Source organism: Phasianus colchicus, chromosome 17 (assembly GCF_987193195.1).
Source record: "Phasianus colchicus chromosome 17, bPhaCol1.hap1.1, whole genome shotgun sequence".
NCBI classification, from domain to species: domain Eukaryota; kingdom Metazoa; phylum Chordata; class Aves; order Galliformes; family Phasianidae; genus Phasianus; species Phasianus colchicus.
Window position 1 is genome coordinate 14,236,118 of NC_143452.1, and position 17,405 is coordinate 14,253,522.

Below are 17,405 nucleotides of genomic sequence, written 5' to 3' on the forward strand. Positions count from 1 at the left end.
CGTTGTGATGACGGGGGAAGAGCGCGAAGTTAGAAGCGGGGGGAAAAGACGAAGAAAACAAAGGGAAACTACTCCAGACCCCGGAAAGCTGTGCTAAGTGCTTATGAATATCTGTTTAAAAAGAAAACAGACTCGTTTTTGCCAGCATCCATTGCACTGTTTCTAAATATTCACATACCGAAATGTAACTGCCCGGCAAATTTAACGATAACGAAATAAAGCACTTTGGCAGAAAGCACAGGGCTATATTAACGTTTGCTCAGCCTCTGTCTTGTTCACATTTTAATGTGTTTTTTTCCAAGGTCTTTCTTCAACTCCAGGTTTCATTTTTGGCTTTTTATTCTTTTTAATGCCATAAAACGGGTAGTTTTAGGCCCTAGCAGGTCTACGCAGGCAGAGACAAAGTTGCAGTTCTGAGATTCTTGGGGACCGTTACATCATTTCCACAAAGATTAACAAAACCTGCAGTTCTCCACTTAAGTATACAGATGGAAAACATGAATTCAGCTGCATGGAAAGAATCGATGTGTCACAGCTGCCATCGGCAGGATGGCCAGAGAGTTGTGCAGGTCCACTGCTTGCTCAGCTGCACCTTTTTGTCTGCCCTTCTCTGGTCCTCCTGCAGCTGGACAGATAGCCCACAAGGGCACGGGGGACGCAGACCCCCCCGGCCAGCTGCAGCAGTCGCTTCTGCCAGTGCTCCCTTTCCTCCCGACCATTCCCATTTTGCAGGCTGGTGCCCTGTGTGGCAGAGGAGGAGAGAGCTGCGGGCAGAAGGAAAACAGGGTGCTGGGATTCCTCCAGCCCGCTGCCAGATGTCTTCTCTGGCATGTTGGGGGTGGGCAGAGGACTGTGGGAGCAGCTTCGAGGCTCTGGGCAGGAGGGAAGGCAGCAAAGATGCAGCTTCAGGCAGCGGACTCTGAGCTGGAGCGGTGCAGCCAGGCACGGCTGCACAGCTCACAGTCTGGACACACGGAAGAAGTTCGTCCAGCTGAGGGCTGCAGGGCTGTCCTTACCAAGCGCTCCCCCATGCTGCAGTTCTGCATGGGCACCGATTGCTCAAGCTCTTCCCACTGCAGGAGCTCAGAAGCGACAACAGCCCCGACCCCAAACCAGGCAGGTAATGACAACATACACACACAGATACACACCCGCTACAGAATCTGGCACTCTGCAGTCCTCCCAGAGCTTGTTGCTGCTTTTTAGGCTGCTCCACCGCTATTCTGTCCTTTTCCCTTCATTCCCCTATGTCTCGCCCCCTTCCTTCGCCCCGTGCCATCCCCATTCCTTTTTCAGGCTTCCTCCTCTCTTTCCTCACTTCCTTCCCCGTCCCTTCCCCCACAGGCAACGGCCTGTGTTCTGCTGCTGTTTCAGCTGACAATCCTGAAACCACACTTTTCAAAGACATTGGATCAGATCGCGTACTGTCACTGATTTAAAAAAGAAAACAACAAGTGCAGTATTATGTATGGATAACAAACTCCTACCTGCTTGAAAAACAGTAGCAGCTCCTCATCCTGGAGTGTCACCATCACCCCCACGTTGGGCTGGCACTGCTCATCTGCCCCGCACTGCTGCTCAAACTCCTGGCACAGCCTGCCACCTCCTTGTGTCACCTCCACGTGCCACCTCCTCTTGCCTCTGTAGTTCTGACCCCACGCGTCAACCCCATGTCCCTCCGTGTCCCCCCATGTCCCTGTGTCCCCATGTGCCCTCTCATGTCCCCTCAAGTCCTCCCACGCCCCCTGCCCCGCTTTGCTCCATGCCGATGTTGCCGTCTTGAGGACAGGGACGGGGATGCCTGTGGGAGTGGAGTCCGGGGAGACGTTGCTGGCCATGCGCAGTGGGGTGACGGTGTCCTCGGGGCATGGCTGTGACAGTGGGGTGAGGGTAGCACCCCACAAGTGGGGATCATTGCCCCCAAAATGGGGCTTGTGCCCCCTGCATGTGGGCAAGTTGTACGGGGAGTGTGTTCTGGAGATGCTTTGTCTGTTCTCCAGATCTGCAGTGACTTCAGCAATCCCACGTCGTGCCGCAGCAGAAATGGGTCCTGCGGTACGTCAGCGATCTGTGACTCGAGGAGCGCAGGGGCTGCACGAAGTACGCACGCTGCAGCCTCCCTACTTCTTTGGGGTTTGGGATTGATGTTGGAGCCCAATGGCTACACGGTGCCTTACAGGCAGGTGCCAGCTTCACCCACTGAGGACACCAAATCGTAAAATATTTTCACGATGGTCTTTAATCGCTGCGTGAGTAGGTAATGCACATTTCTCACTGGGGAGCCATAAGCTGACCCTGACAGTTTGGCAAACAGCACTCGCTCCACTCACACCGTAATCGCAGCCTTTTCGCTGCACATGCGGCTTCTCAGCATCTTGCTGCATCAGTATGAAAATCTGTGCTCTCCTACCTATGAGAAATTTTATCAGTTGCCTTTGAGGACATCTGACTGGAATCAAAATATGTGGGCCATCCTTGCTCATTCAGTGATAAACTTCCCCTTGCCAGACAGGCAGACCTAATTCACTTTTTTTTTTTTTTTTTTATTCATGACGTTATGGGAACTTTGAGATCACAGCCTGAAGCAGTGATGGAGCATCTGGTGAGGGGTGGTGCAGCCCTGCAAGCACAGGTGGAAGCAATGCAGCTGTGGGACCAGGTGGGGCTGAGCCTGGCTCCACCCCTCCCTCACCTCATTTAAGGGCTGGCAGCCCCCAAGGCAGCGTCTTTTGCTGGAGACTGCCTGCTGTGGACTGTTGGGTGAGTGCTCTTTCCTGGAAAGAGGCAACTGATTTTTGTTCCCTGCTGTAGGGCTTTGATCTTTGCCCTCTGATCTGAGGGGATCCAAAGCTGGACTGGAGCAGCTATGTCTGCTATGCTTGTTCTTATTTTTCTTTTCAGTTCTTTGCTTAAGGGAGTGAAGGGGTTATCTCCCTTTCTCCGAACTGGTAATGGAGGGGCTGACATACATTCCTTTCTTTTGCTCTTGTCTCATTCCTGGAATGCTTCAGTCAGTCCCAAGGTAATGCTGGTTGGCTGACTGAGCATTGCAACTCTGGAAATGCCTGGAGCTAATGCGCTTTTCCGTAAAGGGATCCTGTGTTCTCCAGGTTTCCTCTGTAACTCTTCTTAAGTTCAATACCTTCTTGTGAAGTCTCTGTTCCCTCTTTCATGATTCTCATTGCCTAATCTCCAACCTGAGACTCCAAACTCGGTTTGTCTGCTACCACGTGGTCCCAATCCATTTCATGACGCGTACCCTCTGCATCCCCCTCCATGTTCCCTCTGTGACCTCGTGTCCCGCCTGTGTCTGTGTCCTCCCTGTGTCCTCTGCCCACGTCCCCTCTGTGTCTCCTGTGCCACGTACTAATTCCGCCCATGCTGAGTATTGTTTAAGGGCACGTATTTAAACTATGTTCCGTGTCTCTTTGGATCCCGTTCTGTTTTACAGCACAATGGGGTTTAAGGGTTCTCGGGGCTCCTCTGGCTAGTGGTTTAAGCACTGTGAAATCTGTGCAGCGGATAATGAAATGCCGCGAATCCCTTGTTCGTGCATTGCTTGTATGCAGGTGGGTTTTGCGATGGGTGTAGGACGCTCACTTAAAGATGGAATGGGGGTCACAAGGGGCTCGCCTTGCTCCCTGGGCCCAATAAGCTTCCGTCCCAATAAGCTTCGTGGCTGGTAGTAGGGTGAGGTGCATGTATCGGGCTGGGACCTGAGCTTAAGAAAACCCCCGGCCCCAGTGGCCGTTTTCTTCATCCGCACGTAGTGTAATACAGTCTCCACTACTTGAGCGTACTGAACACGAGTATTCTGTTCCTGTCTTGTCTGGTTCTCTCCTAGACCTCCCTTACAGATTTGTCAGTAGTAACAGATGTCAGGGCAGTTCTCAGAGCACGCTGTGGCTGTCCACCCCAGGGTCCTAGGGTTCTTTCTGTTTTTATGGCAGACCTGGCTTCGTATTCATAGGAAACAAAGGATTGTCTTCAACTGGACCACTTCATCTGGATCGCCCCAGGTATCTCCATCCCAATTGTCAGGGGATGCTGTTAGTTTCCTAGTCTGTATGATAGCCAATCTCCCCACCCCTCTTCCTTCCATCCCCTGACCGCCATTCAATAGCTAGCTCTGCAGCTATGGGACCCACCAGTGTGATGAAGCAGTACCTCTGGTGTGCTGAATACTGGCGCTGGCACAGAGAGGCTCTATGGCTGATGTGAATCTTCCTGACTGGACTACTTGGTGAGTTTCCCCAGAGCTGTTGAGCACACAGGCTTCCCCACCTACCCTGATTGCTCACCAGGCCATCGATGTTCTTTGTGGACATGGCTTCAGGTATCATACCGGAGACTCCTTAGAGTCGGAAGCGACCATTTATGATGGTCTAGTCCAACTCGCCCACAATGAACAGGGACATTCACAGCTAGATCAGGTTGCCCTGCGTGTCACCTTGGAAGGGACGGGGCATCCACCACATCTCTGGGCAACCTGGTCCACTGTGCAGAGTCACAGAATGTCCCGGGTTGGAAGGGACCTCGAGGATCGTGAATCTCCAACCCCCCTGCTACGTGCAGGGCCATCAACCTCCCCATTTCATACTAGACCAGGCTGCCCAGGGCCCCATCCAACCTGGCCTTGAACACCTCCAGGGATGGACGGGGCATCCACAGCCTCTCTGGGCAGCTGTTCCAGCACCTCACCGCTCTCTCTGTAAAGAACTTCCCCCTGGCGTCCAACCTAAATCTTCCCTCCCCCAGCTTAAAATGTTTCCCCTTGTCCCTTGCTGTGAAAGATATTTTCCTGATATCTAACCTAAATTTTCCCTTCTTCTTTCCTTTAGCTCCCCTTTGGGTATCGAAAGGCTGTTACCAGGTCACCTCGGAGCCTTCACTTCTCCGGGCTGAACAGCCCCAGCTCTCTCAGCCTGTCCTCACAGGTGAGGCGTTTGATCCTTCGGTTCTTTTTTTTTTTTTTTTCTTGTGGCCATCCTCTGCATGTGCTCCAACGGGTCCATGTCTCTTCTGCGCTGAGGGCTCTTCATATGGACACAGTACTCCAGATGAGGCCTCTTCAGCACAGAGCAGAGGGGCTGGATCACTTCTTTTCACCTGCTGACCGCACATCTTTTGGTGCAGACCAGGATGTGGCTGGTTTTCTGGGCTGGGAGGGCACTTTGCTGGCTCGTGTACAGCTTGGCATCCACCAGGTCTTTTGGGACAGGCCTAGGCTCAGCCCTTTCATCCCCCAGCATGTATTGGTAGTGGGGGGTTCTCTTGTCCCAGGTGCAAGACACTGCACCTGGATTTGTTGAAGCTGATGAGGTTTGTCTGTGCCCGCTGCTCAAGCCTGTCTAGGTCCCCCTGTCTGGCGTCCCGTCCCTCTGGCGTGTCACTGCTCCCCACAGCTTGGTGTTTCCAGCAAATTTTCTGAGGGTGCGCTCGATCCCGCTGGTGATGCCACTGATGAAGATACTGAAGAGTCTCAGCCCCAGCACGGACCCCTTTGAGATGCCATTCATCACCGATCGCCATCCAGACACGGAGCCATTGGCTCCTGGACTCGATCCTGCAGCCGGTTCTTTGTCCATTGAACAGTCCACTCACCGTATCCTTCCAATTTGGAAAGAAGGGTGTTGCGGGGTATTGTGTCAAAGGCCTTACTGAAGTCCAGGTAGATGATATCAGTGGTTCTTCACTTGGCTATTGATGCAGTGACACCATCACAGACAGCCAATGGATTGGTCAAGCAGGATTTACCCTTGGTCCTCTGGATGCTCCAACAGGTCCCTGTCTTTTCTGCACTAAGGACTCTACATCTGGACACGATCCCTAGATATGGGATTATGTAGAATATAGTCTCAGATAAGGGAAACCACTTTACTTCACAAGTCCTACAGGAGCTAATGAGAACTTTAGAAATGAAGTGGGAGTTCCATACTCGCCGGCACCCTCCTTCTTCAGGGAGAGTAGAATGAATCAATCAGATGCTGACAAAGCACTTGTCAAAATGGATTTTAGAGACCAAATGACCACGGACAAAGCGTTTACCTTTAGCCCTTCTCAAAATACAAACCGCTCCCAGAAAAGACTTGGGAGTATCACTGTACGAAGTGCTGTTTGGGGTGCTGTACTTGGGAGGGAGAGGTGAGATGCCCTCTCTTGAAACCAAGGATAAGTTTCTGAAGAACTATATACTCGGGTTGTCTGCTTCTCTGTTATCCCTCAAGGAACATGGACTGCTGTCTCGAGCTCCACCTCTGGAATTTCTAGTGCCCTCATTCCGTGCTGGCGGCTGGGTCCTAACACGCACGTGTAAGGAATCAAAGCTTCAGCCCGAGTGGGATGGACCATTTCAGGGGCTGCTGCTGTGGATGTCATCTGCCTTGACTTCAGCAATGCTTTTGATACAGTCTCCCACGACATCCTGCTAATGAAGCTGAGAAAGTGTGGGATAGATGAGTGGATAATGAGGTGGGCTGAGAACTGGCTTACTGGCTGAGCTCAGGGGGCGGTGATCGGCGGTGCGGAGTGCGGGTGGAGAGCTGTGAGTGGCGGTGCTCCTTGGGGGTTGGTTCTGGGTCTGGTTGTGAAAGGTAGGTTGTGTTTTTGCAGTAGAAGCTTTTAGTGTTTTCGGTACGTAGTATTGACCTTCACTGAACTTATAACCCTCTTGTGAAATAGCTGTTTTCCTTCCACTAAGAAAGCTGTTGAACAGAGTAGAAAGTTAAAGACTGGGGGCGTTCTGACTGGGGTAGAAGTGAGCCAGGTGCAAAACAAGGCAAAGATGCGGGCTGGAGAAAGAGAGCCCAGCACAGGACAGAACGCATGTGCTCACTCTTGGAAATATGGCCCTCGTATCTCCATGGAGAAGTACAAAACATACGAAAGAACAACGGGTTGGTAATGGACCTTATATGGAAATGTATCATAGCAACAGCATCGGGGAGAGTGTAAGCCTGAGACGCTCAACCAATGAATGCCAGGAGCGCGTTACCTGCGTTGGGTTTGGAGTATAGAACGGAATGAATTTCGCTGACTGTTGCACAATCCCTCCCTCGCTAATAGGGGACATGAGCCTGTTATTGCAATGACGAATAAACTTTGCTGCTATCACTGAGATCCTGGCCTAACCTGAATTTTTTGGCTTTGAGTGTTTCTCACAGACGTGGTGTCAAAACCAAATGTGGTTAATCGTTTCAAGCCATGGCTTGGCTGCACGCATCTGCCCGCTTCGTACGAGGTTTTTCATTACCTCGGACGCTGGCTGCAAAAAATAGAGTAATAAAAATCTTGACAACATCAATTTGCTGGTTATTTGTTTATTGACAAGTACCCCTACGCGCTGAGCGCAGGTTTGGTGGGTTTGTCGAAGATTTCCTTCGTTGTCTTTGTCGTCTTCCCTTCCCTCCTCTCCCTTCTGTGTTTTTCCTCTGCCAGCAAAAGAGAGAACGGGCTGGCGATGGCTTGGTGCAGACCCACAGCAGTCCTAGCGGCGAAGTGATTTCCGCGGTCTCTGGTGCCACCGCGTGGCCGATCGGCAAAAGTGCGTCGCAGTTGTTTCCGCGATCTCTCGCGCCCCCTCGAGGCCAATCGGGGGAACTGCATCGAGGTTGTTTCAGCTGTCTCTGGTGCCCCCACGCGGTCAATCGGCAGAATTGCGGCAGCGTCGCTACGTCGCCGCAGGCAGCAGGGCGCGTGCGCGCAGGCACGCGGAAGTGGTGCTCGGTCCCCCGCGAAGTAGTGCGCATGCGCCACAAGCTTTCCAATCGCACACATTTCTTCGAAGCCCTGAGATGCAGGTGAGCAGTCAATACTTGGACCGCCGGCTCCGCGACACTTTTCTCTCTTCCGATCCAGAATGCTCCTCGTCTGTTTCCTCGGGCGGTTTTATGCCCCGGTCTGCTTCGAGAACGTACTGAACGCGCTGCAAACGACGGCGCGTGCGTTTTGCGGCCGTGAGGAAAGCGTGAGTATTGCGGCGTCGAGGCTGGCGCGCGCGCAGAGCACGTGGCACACGCGCATTGCGGGGCACAGCCAGGCGCATGCGCCGTGGCGGGCAGAGTCCGGCGCTTGCCCCGTTCGGAACAGAATCCAGTGCGTGCGTAGCGCTTTTTTTTTTCTTCTTCTTCTTTTTTTTTTTTAAACCACTGGCGCATGCGTCGTGCTTTCTCATGAATCGCGCGTCCGTACTCCGTGCTGTTGTCTCGAGAACCGCGCCTGCGTAGTGCGGTGCGGAGACTGCCGCGTGCGCGGTGCCTAGCTTGGCCCGTGTGCGTTGCTCTCGCGAGACTTGCTTTTCCGGGAACGCTGCGGTGCAGGGCTGGGGCTGGAGCCCCAAACGTCTGCTCCTCCACCGCGGCGGCAAGCACGTTGGGTGCCACGAGGCGCTGAGGGGCAGCCGTGAGCCGACCCGGTCCGTTCCCGGGTGGGCTCGGGCATAAATCGGCGGAAATAGACGAGGGGCATCCTGGATTAGAAGGGGAAATTATCGCTGAGCCGGCGCTCCGAGAATCGGCTGCTTGCCCGTCCCCGCAGTGGTCTGTCGAAACAATTGCTATCTTTCAGTTGACGCGCGCGTGTTCGCTATTATCTGGAGGACTGATCACCATAGAGAGCGGCGGATTAGCGGCGCAGAGCGGCTAAAACGCCACTTCCGCGTTTCTACGCGCATGCGTTGTACAGCTTGCCGGCCTGAGCAGCGGGCAGCGGCAGTTCCGCGCATTGGCCACGAGGTGGCAGCAGAGACCGCGGGAAGAACTCCGGCGGCATTGCCGGGGACCCGCGGCGTAGGCCGTGGCGATCCGTTCCGCGTTGTGATGACGGGGGAAGAGCGCGAAGTTAGAAGCGGGGGGAAAAGACGAAGAAAACAAAGGGAAACTACTCCAGACCCCGGAAAGCTGTGCTAAGTGCTTATGAATATCTGTTTAAAAAGAAAACAGACTCGTTTTTGCCAGCATCCATTGCACTGTTTCTAAATATTCACATACCGAAATGTAACTGCCCGGCAAATTTAACGATAACGAAATAAAGCACTTTGGCAGAAAGCACAGGGCTATATTAACGTTTGCTCAGCCTCTGTCTTGTTCACATTTTAATGTGTTTTTTTCCAAGGTCTTTCTTCAACTCCAGGTTTCATTTTTGGCTTTTTATTCTTTTTAATGCCATAAAACGGGTAGTTTTAGGCCCTAGCAGGTCTACGCAGGCAGAGACAAAGTTGCAGTTCTGAGATTCTTGGGGACCGTTACATCATTTCCACAAAGATTAACAAAACCTGCAGTTCTCCACTTAAGTATACAGATGGAAAACATGAATTCAGCTGCATGGAAAGAATCGATGTGTCACAGCTGCCATCGGCAGGATGGCCAGAGAGTTGTGCAGGTCCACTGCTTGCTCAGCTGCACCTTTTTGTCTGCCCTTCTCTGGTCCTCCTGCAGCTGGACAGATAGCCCACAAGGGCACGGGGGACGCAGACCCCCCCGGCCAGCTGCAGCAGTCGCTTCTGCCAGTGCTCCCTTTCCTCCCGACCATTCCCATTTTGCAGGCTGGTGCCCTGTGTGGCAGAGGAGGAGAGAGCTGCGGGCAGAAGGAAAACAGGGTGCTGGGATTCCTCCAGCCCGCTGCCAGATGTCTTCTCTGGCATGTTGGGGGTGGGCAGAGGACTGTGGGAGCAGCTTCGAGGCTCTGGGCAGGAGGGAAGGCAGCAAAGATGCAGCTTCAGGCAGCGGACTCTGAGCTGGAGCGGTGCAGCCAGGCACGGCTGCACAGCTCACAGTCTGGACACACGGAAGAAGTTCGTCCAGCTGAGGGCTGCAGGGCTGTCCTTACCAAGCGCTCCCCCATGCTGCAGTTCTGCATGGGCACCGATTGCTCAAGCTCTTCCCACTGCAGGAGCTCAGAAGCGACAACAGCCCCGACCCCAAACCAGGCAGGTAATGACAACATACACACACAGATACACACCCGCTACAGAATCTGGCACTCTGCAGTCCTCCCAGAGCTTGTTGCTGCTTTTTAGGCTGCTCCACCGCTATTCTGTCCTTTTCCCTTCATTCCCCTATGTCTCGCCCCCTTCCTTCGCCCCGTGCCATCCCCATTCCTTTTTCAGGCTTCCTCCTCTCTTTCCTCACTTCCTTCCCCGTCCCTTCCCCCACAGGCAACGGCCTGTGTTCTGCTGCTGTTTCAGCTGACAATCCTGAAACCACACTTTTCAAAGACATTGGATCAGATCGCGTACTGTCACTGATTTAAAAAAGAAAACAACAAGTGCAGTATTATGTATGGATAACAAACTCCTACCTGCTTGAAAAACAGTAGCAGCTCCTCGTCCTGGAGTGTCACCATCACCCCCACGTTGGGCTGGCACTGCTCATCTGCCCCGCACTGCTGCTCAAACTCCTGGCACAGCCTGCCACCTCCTTGTGTCACCTCCACGTGCCACCTCCTCTTGCCTCTGTAGTTCTGACCCCACGCGTCAACCCCATGTCCCTCCGTGTCCCCCCATGTCCCTGTGTCCCCATGTGCCCTCTCATGTCCCCTCAAGTCCTCCCACGCCCCCTGCCCCGCTTTGCTCCATGCCGATGTTGCCGTCTTGAGGACAGGGACGGGGATGCCTGTGGGAGTGGAGTCCGGGGAGACGTTGCTGGCCATGCGCAGTGGGGTGACGGTGTCCTCGGGGCATGGCTGTGACAGTGGGGTGAGGGTAGCACCCCACAAGTGGGGATCATTGCCCCCAAAATGGGGCTTGTGCCCCCTGCATGTGGGCAAGTTGTACGGGGAGTGTGTTCTGGAGATGCTTTGTCTGTTCTCCAGATCTGCAGTGACTTCAGCAATCCCACGTCGTGCCGCAGCAGAAATGGGTCCTGCGGTACGTCAGCGATCTGTGACTCGAGGAGCGCAGGGGCTGCACGAAGTACGCACGCTGCAGCCTCCCTACTTCTTTGGGGTTTGGGATTGATGTTGGAGCCCAATGGCTACACGGTGCCTTACAGGCAGGTGCCAGCTTCACCCACTGAGGACACCAAATCGTAAAATATTTTCACGATGGTCTTTAATCGCTGCGTGAGTAGGTAATGCACATTTCTCACTGGGGAGCCATAAGCTGACCCTGACAGTTTGGCAAACAGCACTCGCTCCACTCACACCGTAATCGCAGCCTTTTCGCTGCACATGCGGCTTCTCAGCATCTTGCTGCATCAGTATGAAAATCTGTGCTCTCCTACCTATGAGAAATTTTATCAGTTGCCTTTGAGGACATCTGACTGGAATCAAAATATGTGGGCCATCCTTGCTCATTCAGTGATAAACTTCCCCTTGCCAGACAGGCAGACCTAATTCACTTTTTTTTTTTTTTTTTATTCATGACGTTATGGGAACTTTGAGATCACAGCCTGAAGCAGTGATGGAGCATCTGGTGAGGGGTGGTGCAGCCCTGCAAGCACAGGTGGAAGCAATGCAGCTGTGGGACCAGGTGGGGCTGAGCCTGGCTCCACCCCTCCCTCACCTCATTTAAGGGCTGGCAGCCCCCAAGGCAGCGTCTTTTGCTGGAGACTGCCTGCTGTGGACTGTTGGGTGAGTGCTCTTTCCTGGAAAGAGGCAACTGATTTTTGTTCCCTGCTGTAGGGCTTTGATCTTTGCCCTCTGATCTGAGGGGATCCAAAGCTGGACTGGAGCAGCTATGTCTGCTATGCTTGTTCTTATTTTTCTTTTCAGTTCTTTGCTTAAGGGAGTGAAGGGGTTATCTCCCTTTCTCCGAACTGGTAATGGAGGGGCTGACATACATTCCTTTCTTTTGCTCTTGTCTCATTCCTGGAATGCTTCAGTCAGTCCCAAGGTAATGCTGGTTGGCTGACTGAGCATTGCAACTCTGGAAATGCCTGGAGCTAATGCGCTTTTCCGTAAAGGGATCCTGTGTTCTCCAGGTTTCCTCTGTAACTCTTCTTAAGTTCAATACCTTCTTGTGAAGTCTCTGTTCCCTCTTTCATGATTCTCATTGCCTAATCTCCAACCTGAGACTCCAAACTCGGTTTGTCTGCTACCACGTGGTCCCAATCCATTTCATGACGCGTACCCTCTGCATCCCCCTCCATGTTCCCTCTGTGACCTCGTGTCCCGCCTGTGTCTGTGTCCTCCCTGTGTCCTCTGCCCACGTCCCCTCTGTGTCTCCTGTGCCACGTACTAATTCCGCCCATGCTGAGTATTGTTTAAGGGCACGTATTTAAACTATGTTCCGTGTCTCTTTGGATCCCGTTCTGTTTTGCAGCACAATGGGGTTTAAGGGTTCTCGGGGCTCCTCTGGCTAGTGGTTTAAGCACTGTGAAATCTGTGCAGCGGATAATGAAATGCCGCGAATCCCTTGTTCGTGCATTGCTTGTATGCAGGTGGGTTTTGCGATGGGTGTAGGACGCTCACTTAAAGATGGAATGGGGGTCACAAGGGGCTCGCCTTGCTCCCTGGGCCCAATAAGCTTCCGTCCCAATAAGCTTCGTGGCTGGTAGTAGGGTGAGGTGCATGTATCGGGCTGGGACCTGAGCTTAAGAAAACCCCCGGCCCCAGTGGCCGTTTTCTTCATCCGCACGTAGTGTAATACAGTCTCCACTACTTGAGCGTACTGAACACGAGTATTCTGTTCCTGTCTTGTCTGGTTCTCTCCTAGACCTCCCTTACAAATTTGTCAGTAGTAACAGATGTCAGGGCAGTTCTCAGAGCACGCTGTGGCTGTCCACCCCAGGGTCCTAGGGTTCTTTCTGTTTTTATGGCAGACCTGGCTTCGTATTCATAGGAAACAAAGGATTGTCTTCAACTGGACCACTTCATCTGGATCGCCCCAGGTATCTCCATCCCAATTGTCAGGGGATGCTGTTAGTTTCCTAGTCTGTATGATAGCCAATCTCCCCACCCCTCTTCCTTCCATCCCCTGACCGCCATTCAATAGCTAGCTCTGCAGCTATGGGACCCACCAGTGTGATGAAGCAGTACCTCTGGTGTGCTGAATACTGGCGCTGGCACAGAGAGGCTCTATGGCTGATGTGAATCTTCCTGACTGGACTACTTGGTGAGTTTCCCCAGAGCTGTTGAGCACACAGGCTTCCCCACCTACCCTGATTGCTCACCAGGCCATCGATGTTCTTTGTGGACATGGCTTCAGGTATCATACCGGAGACTCCTTAGAGTCGGAAGCGACCATTTATGATGGTCTAGTCCAACTCGCCCACAATGAACAGGGACATTCACAGCTAGATCAGGTTGCCCTGCGTGTCACCTTGGAAGGGACAGGGCATCCACCACATCTCTGGGCAACCTGGTCCACTGTGCAGAGTCACAGAATGTCCCGGGTTGGAAGGGACCTCGAGGATCGTGAATCTCCAACCCCCCTGCTACGTGCAGGGCCATCAACCTCCCCATTTCATACTAGACCAGGCTGCCCAGGGCCCCATCCAACCTGGCCTTGAACACCTCCAGGGATGGACGGGGCATCCACAGCCTCTCTGGGCAGCTGTTCCAGCACCTCACCGCTCTCTCTGTAAAGAACTTCCCCCTGGCGTCCAACCTAAATCTTCCCTCCCCCAGCTTAAAATGTTTCCCCTTGTCCCTTGCTGTGAAAGATATTTTCCTGATATCTAACCTAAATTTTCCCTTCTTCTTTCCTTTAGCTCCCCTTTGGGTATCGAAAGGCTGTTACCAGGTCACCTCAGAGCCTTCACTTCTCCGGGCTGAACAGCCCCAGCTCTCTCAGCCTGTCCTCACAGGTGAGGCGTTTGATCCTTCGGTTCTTTTTTTTTTTTTTTTCTTGTGGCCATCCTCTGCATGTGCTCCAACGGGTCCATGTCTCTTCTGCGCTGAGGGCTCTTCATATGGACACAGTACTCCAGGTGAGGCCTCTTCAGCACAGAGCAGAGGGGCTGGATCACTTCTTTTCACCTGCTGACCGCACATCTTTTGGTGCAGACCAGGATGTGGCTGGTTTTCTGGGCTGGGAGGGCACTTTGCTGGCTCGTGTACAGCTTGGCATCCACCAGGTCTTTTGGGACAGGCCTAGGCTCAGCCCTTTCATCCCCCAGCATGTATTGGTAGTGGGGGGTTCTCTTGTCCCAGGTGCAAGACACTGCACCTGGATTTGTTGAAGCTGATGAGGTTTGTCTGTGCCCGCTGCTCAAGCCTGTCTAGGTCCCCCTGTCTGGCGTCCCGTCCCTCTGGCGTGTCACTGCTCCCCACAGCTTGGTGTTTCCAGCAAATTTTCTGAGGGTGCGCTCGATCCCGCTGGTGATGCCACTGATGAAGATACTGAAGAGTCTCAGCCCCAGCACGGACCCCTTTGAGATGCCATTCATCACCGATCGCCATCCAGACACGGAGCCATTGGCTCCTGGACTCGATCCTGCAGCCGGTTCTTTGTCCATTGAACAGTCCACTCACCGTATCCTTCCAATTTGGAAAGAAGGATGTTGCGGGGTATTGTGTCAAAGGCCTTACTGAAGTCCAGGTAGATGATATCAGTGGTTCTTCACTTGGCTATTGATGCAGTGACACCATCACAGACAGCCAATGGATTGGTCAAGCAGGATTTACCCTTGGTCCTCTGGATGCTCCAACAGGTCCCTGTCTTTTCTGCACTAAGGACTCTACATCTGGACACGATCCCTAGATATGGGATTATGTAGAATATAGTCTCAGATAAGGGAAACCACTTTACTTCACAAGTCCTACAGGAGCTAATGAGAACTTTAGAAATGAAGTGGGAGTTCCATACTCGCCGGCACCCTCCTTCTTCAGGGAGAGTAGAATGAATCAATCAGATGCTGACAAAGCACTTGTCAAAATGGATTTTAGAGACCAAATGACCACGGACAAAGCGTTTACCTTTAGCCCTTCTCAAAATACAAACCGCTCCCAGAAAAGACTTGGGAGTATCACTGTACGAAGTGCTGTTTGGGGTGCTGTACTTGGGAGGGAGAGGTGAGATGCCCTCTCTTGAAACCAAGGATAAGTTTCTGAAGAACTATATACTCGGGTTGTCTGCTTCTCTGTTATCCCTCAAGGAACATGGACTGCTGTCTCGAGCTCCACCTCTGGAATTTCTAGTGCCCTCATTCCGTGCTGGCGGCTGGGTCCTAACACGCACGTGTAAGGAATCAAAGCTTCAGCCCGAGTGGGATGGACCATTTCAGGGGCTGCTGCTGTGGATGTCGTCTGCCTTGACTTCAGCAATGCTTTTGATACAGTCTCCCACGACATCCTGCTAATGAAGCTGAGAAAGTGTGGGATAGATGAGTGGATAATGAGGTGGGCTGAGAACTGGCTTACTGGCTGAGCTCAGGGGGCGGTGATCGGCGGTGCGGAGTGCGGGTGGAGAGCTGTGAGTGGCGGTGCTCCTTGGGGGTTGGTTCTGGGTCTGGTTGTGAAAGGTAGGTTGTGTTTTTGCAGTAGAAGCTTTTAGTGTTTTCGGTACGTAGTATTGACCTTCACTGAACTTATAACCCTCTTGTGAAATAGCTGTTTTCCTTCCACTAAGAAAGCTGTTGAACAGAGTAGAAAGTTAAAGACTGGGGGCGTTCTGACTGGGGTAGAAGTGAGCCAGGTGCAAAACAAGGCAAAGATGCGGGCTGGAGAAACAGAGCCCAGCACAGGACAGAACGCATGTGCTCACTCTTGGAAATATGGCCCTCGTATCTCCATGGAGAAGTACAAAACATACGAAAGAACAACGGGTTGGTAATGGACCTTATATGGAAATGTATCATAGCAACAGCATCGGGGAGAGTGTAAGCCTGAGACGCTCAACCAATGAATGCCAGGAGCGCGTTACCTGCGTTGGGTTTGGAGTATAGAACGGAATGAATTTCGCTGACTGTTGCACAATCCCTCCCTCGCTAATAGGGGACATGAGCCTGTTATTGCAATGACGAATAAACTTTGCTGCTATCACTGAGATCCTGGCCTAACCTGAATTTTTTGGCTTTGAGTGTTTCTCACAGACGTGGTGTCAAAACCAAATGTGGTTAATCGTTTCAAGCCATGGCTTGGCTGCACGCATCTGCCCGCTTCGTACGAGGTTTTTCATTACCTCGGACGCTGGCTGCAAAAAATAGAGTAATAAAAATCTTGACAACATCAATTTGCTGGTTATTTGTTTATTGACAAGTACCCCTACGCGCTGAGCGCAGGTTTGGTGGGTTTGTCGAAGATTTCCTTCGTTGTCTTTGTCGTCTTCCCTTCCCTCCTCTCCCTTCTGTGTTTTTCCTCTGCCAGCAAAAGAGAGAACGGGCTGGCGATGGCTTGGTGCAGACCCACAGCAGTCCTAGCGGCGAAGTGATTTCCGCGGTCTCTGGTGCCACCGCGTGGCCGATCGGCAAAAGTGCGTCGCAGTTGTTTCCGCGATCTCTCGCGCCCCCTCGAGGCCAATCGGGGGAACTGCATCGAGGTTGTTTCAGCTGTCTCTGGTGCCCCCACGCGGTCAATCGGCAGAATTGCGGCAGCGTCGCTACGTCGCCGCAGGCAGCAGGGCGCGTGCGCGCAGGCACGCGGAAGTGGTGCTCGGTCCCCCGCGAAGTAGTGCGCATGCGCCACAAGCTTTCCAATCGCACACATTTCTTCGAAGCCCTGAGATGCAGGTGAGCAGTCAATACTTGGACCGCCGGCTCCGCGACACTTTTCTCTCTTCCGATCCAGAATGCTCCTCGTCTGTTTCCTCGGGCGGTTTTATGCCCCGGTCTGCTTCGAGAACGTACTGAACGCGCTGCAAACGACGGCGCGTGCGTTTTGCGGCCGTGAGGAAAGCGTGAGTATTGCGGCGTCGAGGCTGGCGCGCGCGCAGAGCACGTGGCACACGCGCATTGCGGGGCACAGCCAGGCGCATGCGCCGTGGCGGGCAGAGTCCGGCGCTTGCCCCGTTCGGAACAGAATCCAGTGCGTGCGTAGCGCTTTTTTTTTTCTTCTTCTTCTTTTTTTTTTTTAAACCACTGGCGCATGCGTCGTGCTTTCTCATGAATCGCGCGTCCGTACTCCGTGCTGTTGTCTCGAGAACCGCGCCTGCGTAGTGCGGTGCGGAGACTGCCGCGTGCGCGGTGCCTAGCTTGGCCCGTGTGCGTTGCTCTCGCGAGACTTGCTTTTCCGGGAACGCTGCGGTGCAGGGCTGGGGCTGGAGCCCCAAACGTCTGCTCCTCCGCCGCGGCGGCAAGCACGTTGGGTGCCACGAGGCGCTGAGGGGCAGCCGTGAGCCGACCCGGTCCGTTCCCGGGTGGGCTCGGGCATAAATCGGCGGAAATAGACGAGGGGCATCCTGGATTAGAAGGGGAAATTATCGCTGAGCCGGCGCTCCGAGAATCGGCTGCTTGCCCGTCCCCGCAGTGGTCTGTCGAAACAATTGCTATCTTTCAGTTGACGCGCGCGTGTTCGCTATTATCTGGAGG

The 17,405-nt window shown here is 53.2% G+C and overlaps 2 long non-coding RNA genes across 2 annotated transcripts; both read left to right on the plus strand.

The window, feature by feature from the left end:
- The first annotated feature begins 1,088 nt into the window (after positions 1 to 1,088).
- LOC149915656 (uncharacterized) lies at positions 1,089 to 7,485 on the plus strand. The gene is made up of 4 exons (XR_016471941.1): positions 1,089 to 4,019; positions 4,124 to 4,243; positions 4,842 to 4,937; positions 5,347 to 7,485. It is a non-coding gene; the product is annotated as an uncharacterized LOC149915656 (long non-coding RNA).
- A 3,858-nt stretch (positions 7,486 to 11,343) lies between these two features.
- Positions 11,344 to 16,293, plus strand: LOC149915657 (uncharacterized). The gene is made up of 4 exons (XR_016471938.1): positions 11,344 to 12,827; positions 12,932 to 13,051; positions 13,650 to 13,745; positions 14,155 to 16,293. It is a non-coding gene; the product is annotated as an uncharacterized LOC149915657 (long non-coding RNA).
- The last annotated feature ends 1,112 nt before the right edge of the window (positions 16,294 to 17,405 follow it).